Genomic DNA, 9,345 nt, shown 5'->3' on the forward strand with positions numbered 1-9,345 from the left:
CTGCCAGGCCAAAGGTAAATAATGTATGTACTCTGATACTATACCAGAAACTATTTGTGACACGTGTCACAGCAGATGAGTCGTGACAATAGAATTTCTATATAGGAAACTCTTGTGAGTGGCATTTTGTTTGGGAGCAAGGAATGGCTAAAGGACTTTATGTAAAGCTACATCGATATTTGTTGTATATTAAACTGTTTTGATTTAAATTGCACTTTTTTTTTTTTGGTGAGACAGAGTCTCACTCTATCACCCAGGCTGGAGTTCAGTGGCGCAATCTCGGCTCACTGCAACCTCTGTCTCCTGGGTTCAATCAATTATCCTGCCTCAGCCTCCTGACTAGCTGGGACTATAGGCCTGCACCTCCACACCTGGCTAATTTTTGTATTTTTAGTAGAGACGGGTTTTCACCACGTTGGCCAAGCTCATCTTGAACCCCTGAGCTCAGGTGATCCGCCTGCTTCAGCCTCCCAAAGTGCTGGGATTATAGGTGTGAACACTAAGCCCAGCCTAAATTGCACTTCTATTTTAAAAACAAAGTTGTGATGGTTAATTGTATGTGTCAACCTGACTGGCCTGAGGTGCCCAGGTAACACCTTGTTTCTGGGTGTGTCTTGGAGGATGTTTCCAGATGGAATCAGCGTTTGTATGGGTGGACACAGTCAGGTTGCTTGCCTTCCCCAATGTGAGTGGGCATCACCCAATCCTTTGAGGGCCTAAATAAAACAAAAGGTAGAGGAAGGAGGAATTTACCCCTTTTTTCTGGCCTCACTGCTTGACCTGGGACATTTTATGTGGTGAGCCATGATCGCAGCACTGAACTCCAGTCCTCCACTGAGATCTCATCCATCCGCTCTCCTGGTTCCCAGGCTTTCCAACTTGGGTTGTATTATAATATCACTAGTTTTCCTGGGTCTCCAGCTGGCAGATGGCAGATCACAGGACTTCTCGACCTCTATGACCCCAGAAGCCAATTCCTCATAATAAATTTCCTTTTATTTACATACACACCACACACACACACACACACACACACACCTCCTACTAGTTCTGTTTCTCCGAAGAACCCCAATAAACAAAGAAAACCTCCAGGAGCCACGCCTTGACACTGCCCCTGTGACTGGTCAGGACACATGGAAGGATATGAAGGTATGTAGAGACCTGCTTTGTTCCAGATGGGGAGGAAAATGGTCAGAATGAAGTCCCAGAACAACCCAGAGAAAGTGTAGACCCTACTGCTAAGGCAAAAATTCAATGTTGAGGGTGAGAATTTTCAGTCTGGTTCCTGAAAGTGTCCTGGACCAGGAAGATGCATTCTCACCACCACGCTGGGCCATTCTGGATAAAACCAAACCTGCTTCTTGGCAAAGGTCGGTGGTAATGTCAGTAGTGTCTCAGACACCTGCCCGTGGATGCCTTCTGCCAGGCAGCCAGATGGCTCATTACGACCCACATGTAGCCCTCTAGGCCGGGTGCCCTGGCTTGGTGACAGCAGATGGCCTGGGGGGCAGGGCCTTGGTCTCATTGCTCAGAGTGTTCCCAGAGACCGTCTTGGGATTAGCAAACTAAGACACTAAGGAAGATTTCCTTAGACCTGGGTGGACCGAACTTAGAGTTTACTTCTAAGTAACTTCTAAACTTGAGAAAATTAGAATAAAATGAAGTACACTTATTACTTGCCAGGAAGTGGTTGAATTCTTGCTGTTACCATAATGCTACTATTTGGTATTATTTCAAGTAAGTAATCAGAGGGTTTCAATATTCAAAAATAAATAAATAATGGCTAGGTGTGGTGGTTCATGCCTGTAATCCCAGCATTTTGGGAGGCCAAGGCGGGTGGATCACGAGGTCAGGAGATCGAGACTATCCTGGCTAACACAGTGAAACCCCATCTCTACTAAAAATGCAAAAAACTAGCTGGGCGTGGTAGCACGTGCCTGTTATCGCAGCTACTTAGGAGGCTGAGACAGAAGAATCACTTGAACCCGGGAAGCAGAGGTTGCAGTGAGCTGAGATCATGCCACTGCACTCTAGCCTGGGTGACAGAGCAAGACTCTGTCTCAAAAATAAAATGAAATGAAATAAAATAAAATAAATGAAAATAAATAAATATACAAGAAAACCACTGACCCTTCACTAAATTGGTAGTTGTCATCACACTTAATCACTGCCTTGCCGGCATATCATTCCCTTCTGGAAAACCCATCAGCAGCAGCTGGCAGGAACTCACACCGTTCTTAAATTTATCTGTTAATAGATGGTTTGACTGCAACTTTTCTTAACTTTAAGCAGCAGCAAAGGAATGTGATGTTTATTGCTGTTTTCCCCCAGGAACAAAGAAATCTGGTAGGACACACACAGGTACAGCATAGAGCTGCTTTCGGAGTTATGCATAATGATTTTTTAAGTTGGAGTGTGTTTGGATGAGGAGGGACAAGAAAGCTCCTTCTGCAGGGGAGGTGGTCGCCACTGCAGCTTCATCTGTCCCTAGGCCACCTCCCTGCAGCCACCCCAGGTGGTTGTGCTGGGCATCATGTCCTGGCTGCTTTCCTCTGAGTCACAGGACTCACCACAGCACTTCTTCCTCCACCTCCTTCAGGTCTGGCCAGCCAGGAAGTCACAACCACAGATAAGAGGTTCTGTGCTGAGCATCTTCATTGGCCCCCAAGTGAGGCCAGAGGCAGATGGTGATGGGTCTGAGGCTTGGGGCCACTTCACAGGACAATCATCTTTATACTTTTCATTTTGGTTTTAGAACTCTGTGGGATTTCTTTATCTCAAATGCCCTTCTCAGTCTACAGACCTCCTGAAGGCTTATCTGGTTTGCTAGGTATTAGTCTGCTCAATACAGATGACAAGATAGTGGGCGAAACAAGAGGTCTGGTAACGTAAGTTCCTGATGACATGAGATGTACACGGTGTATGTGCAATTTCTCAACACATGTTTGACCTAAACACTTGCAAATACACCATTCTGAGCTGAGAGAGTGACTTTGTTTTTGTTTTTGTTATTTTTTTAAGCAATGACATGAATCCAACAATCATTGGAGAATGCCTACTATTTTCCAGGTATTTTCACAAGACCACAAGATTCAATGTGAGAGATCCCCTGCCCTCTAGAGTTTTACAGGTTAATGGAAAGGGGTTTTTACCAAGAAGCGCAAATCCAAATTACTCTTGCTTCTTATGTTAGCAACCTCACAGTCAGGAGTAAGCAGCAGCAGCCAAGGGGCACACAGAGCCACAGGCTAAACACGGTCCACAGCTTCCTGTAATCAAAGGGCTTCAAAGATTTGGAAGACACATTTCTTTTTATTTTTAAAGCAACCACACACCTATTCTGGAATACTGTACAAAAATCACATAGACCATCCTGACTCCTAACCGAATCCCCTCGTCCACCATCAGAGGACGAGGGCACTTTTTGGCATGATGGAGAGAAGGGAGGGGGCAGGGGTGGCCAGAGAGGCGGCTGGAGTGGAGGCGGAGGCACCATGGGAATGTAAACTGCAGGATGCATCCTGAGGCAGTCAGGGTTCAGGGCATTCTTGTGGGTGGTCACTTGGGCCCTAGATTAAAGGCAGAAACACAGAAATGCCGTGGGGGATGTTGTAAACTTCAGCAGCTCTATCTGTTGTTTCAGAAATGAGGGAGAAACATTCACCAGAAGCTTCAGACTGGGAAGAGACAGTCTTTGAAGCAACCCAGAGGCTTCTTAGCTGCAGCGGTGTCTGCTTTGAAGTTCAGTCCACTCTCCCCAGGAAGCCGGGAGGCTCTCAAGTGCTTGCAGCAGAGAAGTTTCATAAAACAGATAGAGCAGAGAGAGGCACGCTGCGCCCTCCAGCATGGCTGCCTGGCAGGAAGCTTTGCTGAGTAACTTTGGTTTTAGTTGGAAACCTTCTGTCATGTTCCTGTCGGGGCAGGGTGGGGAGCGTGGGCTGCACTGTGGCTGGTGGGTTAGATTTCCTCCTTCCATGCAGTGGACAGGGATGCAGGGTGGGGGCATGAAGCCATGGACAAGTGGAGAACTGACCTTGAGAAGACAGAGAGGTCACCACAGAGGGTTTCCAACTCACAAAAGCATTTGTGCTATGGGGAGGACAACGGACGCTGGCCTATAGAACAGGCCACCGGAGATTCCAGAGCAGAGCCCTGCCCAGGCCTCCAGACTTGTGGCTTTAATTATCCAGTTAGTCATAGGTTTACTGTCATCCAAGTTTAAAAAGCTTGACTGTGACCCATGTGCAAAAAAAACTTGTTCAGGCTCTTTTTTTTTTTTTTCTTAAAGCCACTCTGGGCTGCTCAGCAGGCTAAGGCAGGATCCTCAGAGCCCGCCAGCCCTGGAGAAGTGGGGACTGCCTACTTGCACTTTTTTTTCCTTTCTTAGGCACTTTTATCTTGAACGCAGAGCCTCAGGCATTGGCCAGTCTGGTTAATCTGGAAAAACTTAAGAGCCAACAGTTTATTTCTGCTCAGAGGGCAGTTTCACTAGCACAGAGCACGTGGTGAGCAGAGCCCAAATTACAAGGCTGGGGGGTGCAGGTGAGGTGCTTCGACCCTGATGGGCGCTGGGCTGCTCACTCAGTTTTACACAGGAAGTGGTAGGGCCCTGTCTCCCCTGGCCCCTGCCCATGCCCCAGGAGAAATGGGTATGTTTGGGTGGTACCCTCCTGCATAGGCAGAGGCAGGTGATTGTATCGCCAGCCCTGGAGCTCAGTGTGCACAGCTTGGGCTTCCATTTGGAGGAACCTGATCCTTGGACTTGAACACTCTGCTCTTTGTGTTTTGCACAACAGGAGAGTCCTGCTCCTCGCTTAGCTCAGCACAGTGAGTCCCCTGGTTTCAGCTTCCCTCCTGAGCACCTGATGGTTGTTGGTTTACTGTGACTCACTGCCATTATATCTGCCTGGGCTTATGTTTCCAGCATCTCACCAGAGCTGCTGTGACCCATCTCCTGGGCAAAGCCTTCCACACAGAGGCTGCCAGGCCAGCAGGACAGGAGACCCAATCCATCCATCAGCATTTGAGTAATTCCATCCACACATACTTCTCTTCCAAACACCCGGGCTATTTTCCTTTCCCTGAGCCATGCAAGCCCAAGGCGCCAGCAGGGCTGCGTGCTCTCAGGAGCAGGGCACGTCACATCACCTTGAGTGCGCCAGGGGCCCTGCCACAATGATTTCTTTGTGAGATCATCTTTGCAGCGGTTTCTTGAAGCTCTGGCCTCCTTCCTGGTATCTTCACACATTCTAGGTGTTTCAATTCAGTAAAAACATAAGGGCCTTTTGACTGCTCACTCCTGCACTTCACACTGGGGAGGATACAGAAGTCCCCAGAGAGTGCCCTGGACGACAGAATGTAGTTCAGGGGTATCTAAGATAGGCTGCACCTAAAAGGGTCCTACAAAGAAAGAATTCCGGGGCCAATTAAATTTGGGGATCCGCATAGTCCATCTCTCTCTTGGTGATTCAAAACATATATTTATACATATTAAAGGTTCTGAGAAGTCCTGTAAGTAAATCCTGCTCCACTTTTTAACCCACCATTTCCCAAACTCAGCATGATACTGATATTAGCATGCTACTCTTTTCATATAACACCTACTTATATCTTAAGGAACTAATTGATCTTTTGAGATATATATTAGCAAATGATCTAACAGTGGTTTTCAACCTAAGGAAACACCTCATTAGAGAGTGCTTGGGCATAGGAGGTGGCATTTTGGGTTGTCACAACGACGGGGAGGTGCTACTTGCATTTCACACACAGGGGTTGTGAGGGCGGGGGCGGCCAGTGGTTACAGTGATGATGCAATGCAGCCCGGTCCCAAGCCAGGGGCGGGGCACTGTCCTGCCCTAAATGCCCACAACTCTCCCCACGCCACTCTCCCACCCCACTGAGAAGCAGTGGTTGGGCCCACGCTCAGCATTGTGTTCCAGGCCCTCTCTGTGGGTTCAAACGCCTCTTGATGTCCTCTTGGTCTCTGCCTCCTTGCTTCTTCTAGTTGGGATGCCTGCACGCTGGAGAGAGTTAGGTCTTTTGTGGCTCTGGTCCCAGTAGGAGATGACAGACACAACCAGTGGGCAGGGTTCCATGGTTCCACGGTTCCATCTATTCTGGAGGTGAAAAAGGAGTGTGTGAAGTGGCCCCTAGGAATAAAGAGAAAGCGCTCACCTTTCTGAAAAACTTTTCACCTCTCAGGGAAAGGGGACCTGAGACAAGCCAAAGAGAAAACTCTGGGTGCTCAGCCAACTCTTTGAGAAGGAAAGTGAGGATGGAGGCTAAAGCCCCTTCCATCCTTCCTGGTAACGCAGCGTAGACGCCAACACCCACGATCTGCAACTCAAAGTCAAGGGATTCCGAGTCCCTGCTTGTGTCAACACAGAAAACGCCCATGGCAACGGGCAAGTGCGGCCTGAAACGGCAGAGTGTGTGTTTCACAAAACAGGGGTGGCTCACGGCTGCAGCAGCCCGGGGAGGTGCTGGCCCTGCCTTCGAGGGGCTGGTCCTCAGGGGTGGGTGCAGCTTCGCGGGGCTGGCTCGGCGTCGCGCCGCGGCGGTTTGGGCGGGGGAGCAGCTCTGCAGGGAGGCGCCGCGGGGTGGGCTGCGGAGATAGCGGCAGGGCGGGGCCCCCGGGGGCGCGGGGACGCCCAGCGGCCGGATATCAGCCGCCACGCCCGCGTGGGCGGAGAAAAGAGCAATTTGACTTTGGACGCAGAGGAGGGATGCGGGGAGGGAATCCACCACCGGTCCTCCGGCGACTCCCGTCCTGCGCGCGCAGAGGCAGCGCCGCCCGTGAACAGCCCGGAACCCGGTGCGCGCCGAGCCCCGCAGCAGTTCTCCGCACCTCGGGTAAAGGTCTCTGCAGCAGTCAGAAGGCTCCTCTCCCAACCCAGGAACGTCTGCAATAAATTGCTTCCATGTGCTGGCTTCCCGCTTCCTCTTTGTCTCTCAGGGTTAATGTGGGAAAAGGGAAGTGGCATATATATATATATTTTATTTTGAAAATGATCTTTAGGGCAAAGTCCTGCCAAGTGTGTAGTTCAATAGCTCATTTTATAGATGAGGACACCGAGCTCCAGTGAAATCAGATTCCAGGTCACCCGCTGGTGTGCCGCCAAACCAGGTGGATAACCCTGGTGCCTCCGCTCCTTGAGCATTTTGACTCTAGCATTCATGTCTGTTTTCCCTTCTTTAATACCCACTACAGCAAAAATTTTGTTGCTATTTCCCTCTGTTAAGAATTATTAAAACTAGGAGGAGGGGAAGCAAAAAGTTCTTTCAATATTAAATTAAAGCAATGTCTAACAAGCCCATTTGAGAGTCATTTGGCTATCTAGGGGAAGGTAACTTTGACTTACTTTTTACTAAAAAATAGAGTCCAAACATTCTTAACTCTTAATTAGGCCAGGAGCCCCGGCTCAGGCCTGTAACCCTAGTACTTTGGGAGGCCAAGGCGGAAGGATTGCTTAAGGCCAGGAGTTCAAGACTGGTGTCAGCAACATAGCAAGATTCCCATATCGATATTAAAAAATAAACAAAATAAAATAACGTGAGATAGTACTGTGTAGAAGCTGTTAAAATGTAAGTGCTGTCTGGGTATGGTAGCTCACGCCTGTAATCCCAGCACTTTGGGAGGCTGAGGTGGGCTTGAGCTCAAGAGTTTGAGACCTGCCTGGGCAACATGGTGGTGTGTGCCTGTAGTCCCAGCTACTCTGGAGGCTGAGGTGGGAGGATGGCTTGAGCCTAGACGGTGGAGGTTGCAGTAAACCAAGATCATGCTACTGCACTCCAGCCTGGGGGACAGAGCCAGATACTGTCTCAAAAAAAAAAAAAAAAAAGGTAAATGTTTTTCTGTTCTGCAGAGATGCAAATGATTCCTATCTGGTCAGATAAATTACCCCAAAAGTTACAGTTTTGCTGCCCTGTAGCACGCACGTTAACCAGTGTTGTATCTAACTTTGTGATCTTCCGTCAGCATTCCGTTTCGTTCTCTGAGTTAACAGAATCTTTATTCTCGTAATCTCTTTGAACCAGTGTTGCCACCTTGCAAAGTCCCTTATTAATGAGTTACCTACCTCACTGATACATACTCACCACATCTTGTCAAGGCTTCATATTCTTCTCCCTGTATAGTCCCCACAAATATACACTATCAGCTTTCAGTGCACACCAAGCGCCCATTGTTGATTCTCTGTCCCAAGTGGCCCCTCTGGAGCATATGCATGACATCAGGGGGACATAGGGCTTTTAATTGTCAAAAGTGTACAAACTCAGCACATTATTCCAAATAATCTCTGCCCCTGACCCCTCATATTTTGATCATGCTGGATCTGTGATCTGGGGCTGGGGACTCTGGCCCTCAAGATGCCTACAGTGCTCTCGGCCCCTGCTAAGAGCCTCTGCCCACACACAGGGTCATGCGCATAACCCTAGAACTCTGCACACGGCTGGATGAACTGTGGCGTGCACCTGATTCAGGCAGCAGCCCACTTCCCGGTCGGTCAGCCAGTGAAGGAAGGCTCAGCCCCACAAGGCCAGTGAGATTCTGTCTTGGCAAATTGCTTAGAGTGAAGACTTGGTAGTAAAGGAGAAGGAGATAAAGCAGGCACTTGAGGCCCCGAAGCAGCAGACACTTAACTAAGCAGCAGGAAGAAGATCCCGGCAGAGACAGAACACCTGAGTTTTCCACATGGCCTACGGAGCTTGGAGGCACAGAGGGATGGGCCCCGCTGCTAAGTGGCAAGAAGACGAAATGTCTGTGTTGTAGAACTGTGTGTGATCTTGAAAGGCCTCTCGGTTCCTGAACGGCATCTTGGGTTCTGTCAGGCTCCACGCAGGTTCTACTGCTCCTCTTCCTCCAACAGGCCAAGGTGTGTGGCTTTTCCAGGGTTGCCATCCAACCTGTCACTTGGTCTGTGGCCCTTAGTTTCTTCTCCACATGTGGCTGTAAAAGAAACTCCACAATCCCGGAGGGAACTCAGTGGGCCCCTTCTTCCAATCCAAAAACCTCGATTCACTCTTTTACTTTTTCTACCAACTTAATACGTTAAATAATAATAATAATAAATTGTTACCTTTGTTCAGCCAACTCTCTCCAGGCTCATCAATGATTTTCTAGGAAAGAATAAGTTTCCTTGGTTAGGCCTGCCCTTCCTCTCTGTCTGTCTCCATTCATGTTTGAGCATTCATTCATTCTCTCCACAAGCACATCATGGATTCTAAAATGAAGAAGGCAATATTCACACTTTGAAGATTCTCACAATCTTGCATGTGCAGTGTTACAAGAGTGGGGTTGGTGCAGGAGTGAAATGGGAGGCGTGTCCCGAGATTTGGGCACCAGAA

The 9,345-nt window shown here is 48.8% G+C and overlaps 1 pseudogene across 1 annotated transcript; it reads right to left on the minus strand.

Moving 5' to 3' along the window:
* Positions 1-4,534: 4,534 nt before the first annotated feature.
* LOC112629313 lies at positions 4,535-7,075 on the minus strand (annotated as a pseudogene). The gene has a single exon (XR_003120573.1). The product of XR_003120573.1 is annotated as an uncharacterized LOC112629313 (transcript).
* Between the last annotated feature and the right edge of the window lie 2,270 nt (positions 7,076-9,345).

This window comes from Theropithecus gelada, chromosome 7b (genome assembly GCF_003255815.1).
Source record: "Theropithecus gelada isolate Dixy chromosome 7b, Tgel_1.0, whole genome shotgun sequence".
NCBI lineage: Eukaryota > Metazoa > Chordata > Mammalia > Primates > Cercopithecidae > Theropithecus > Theropithecus gelada.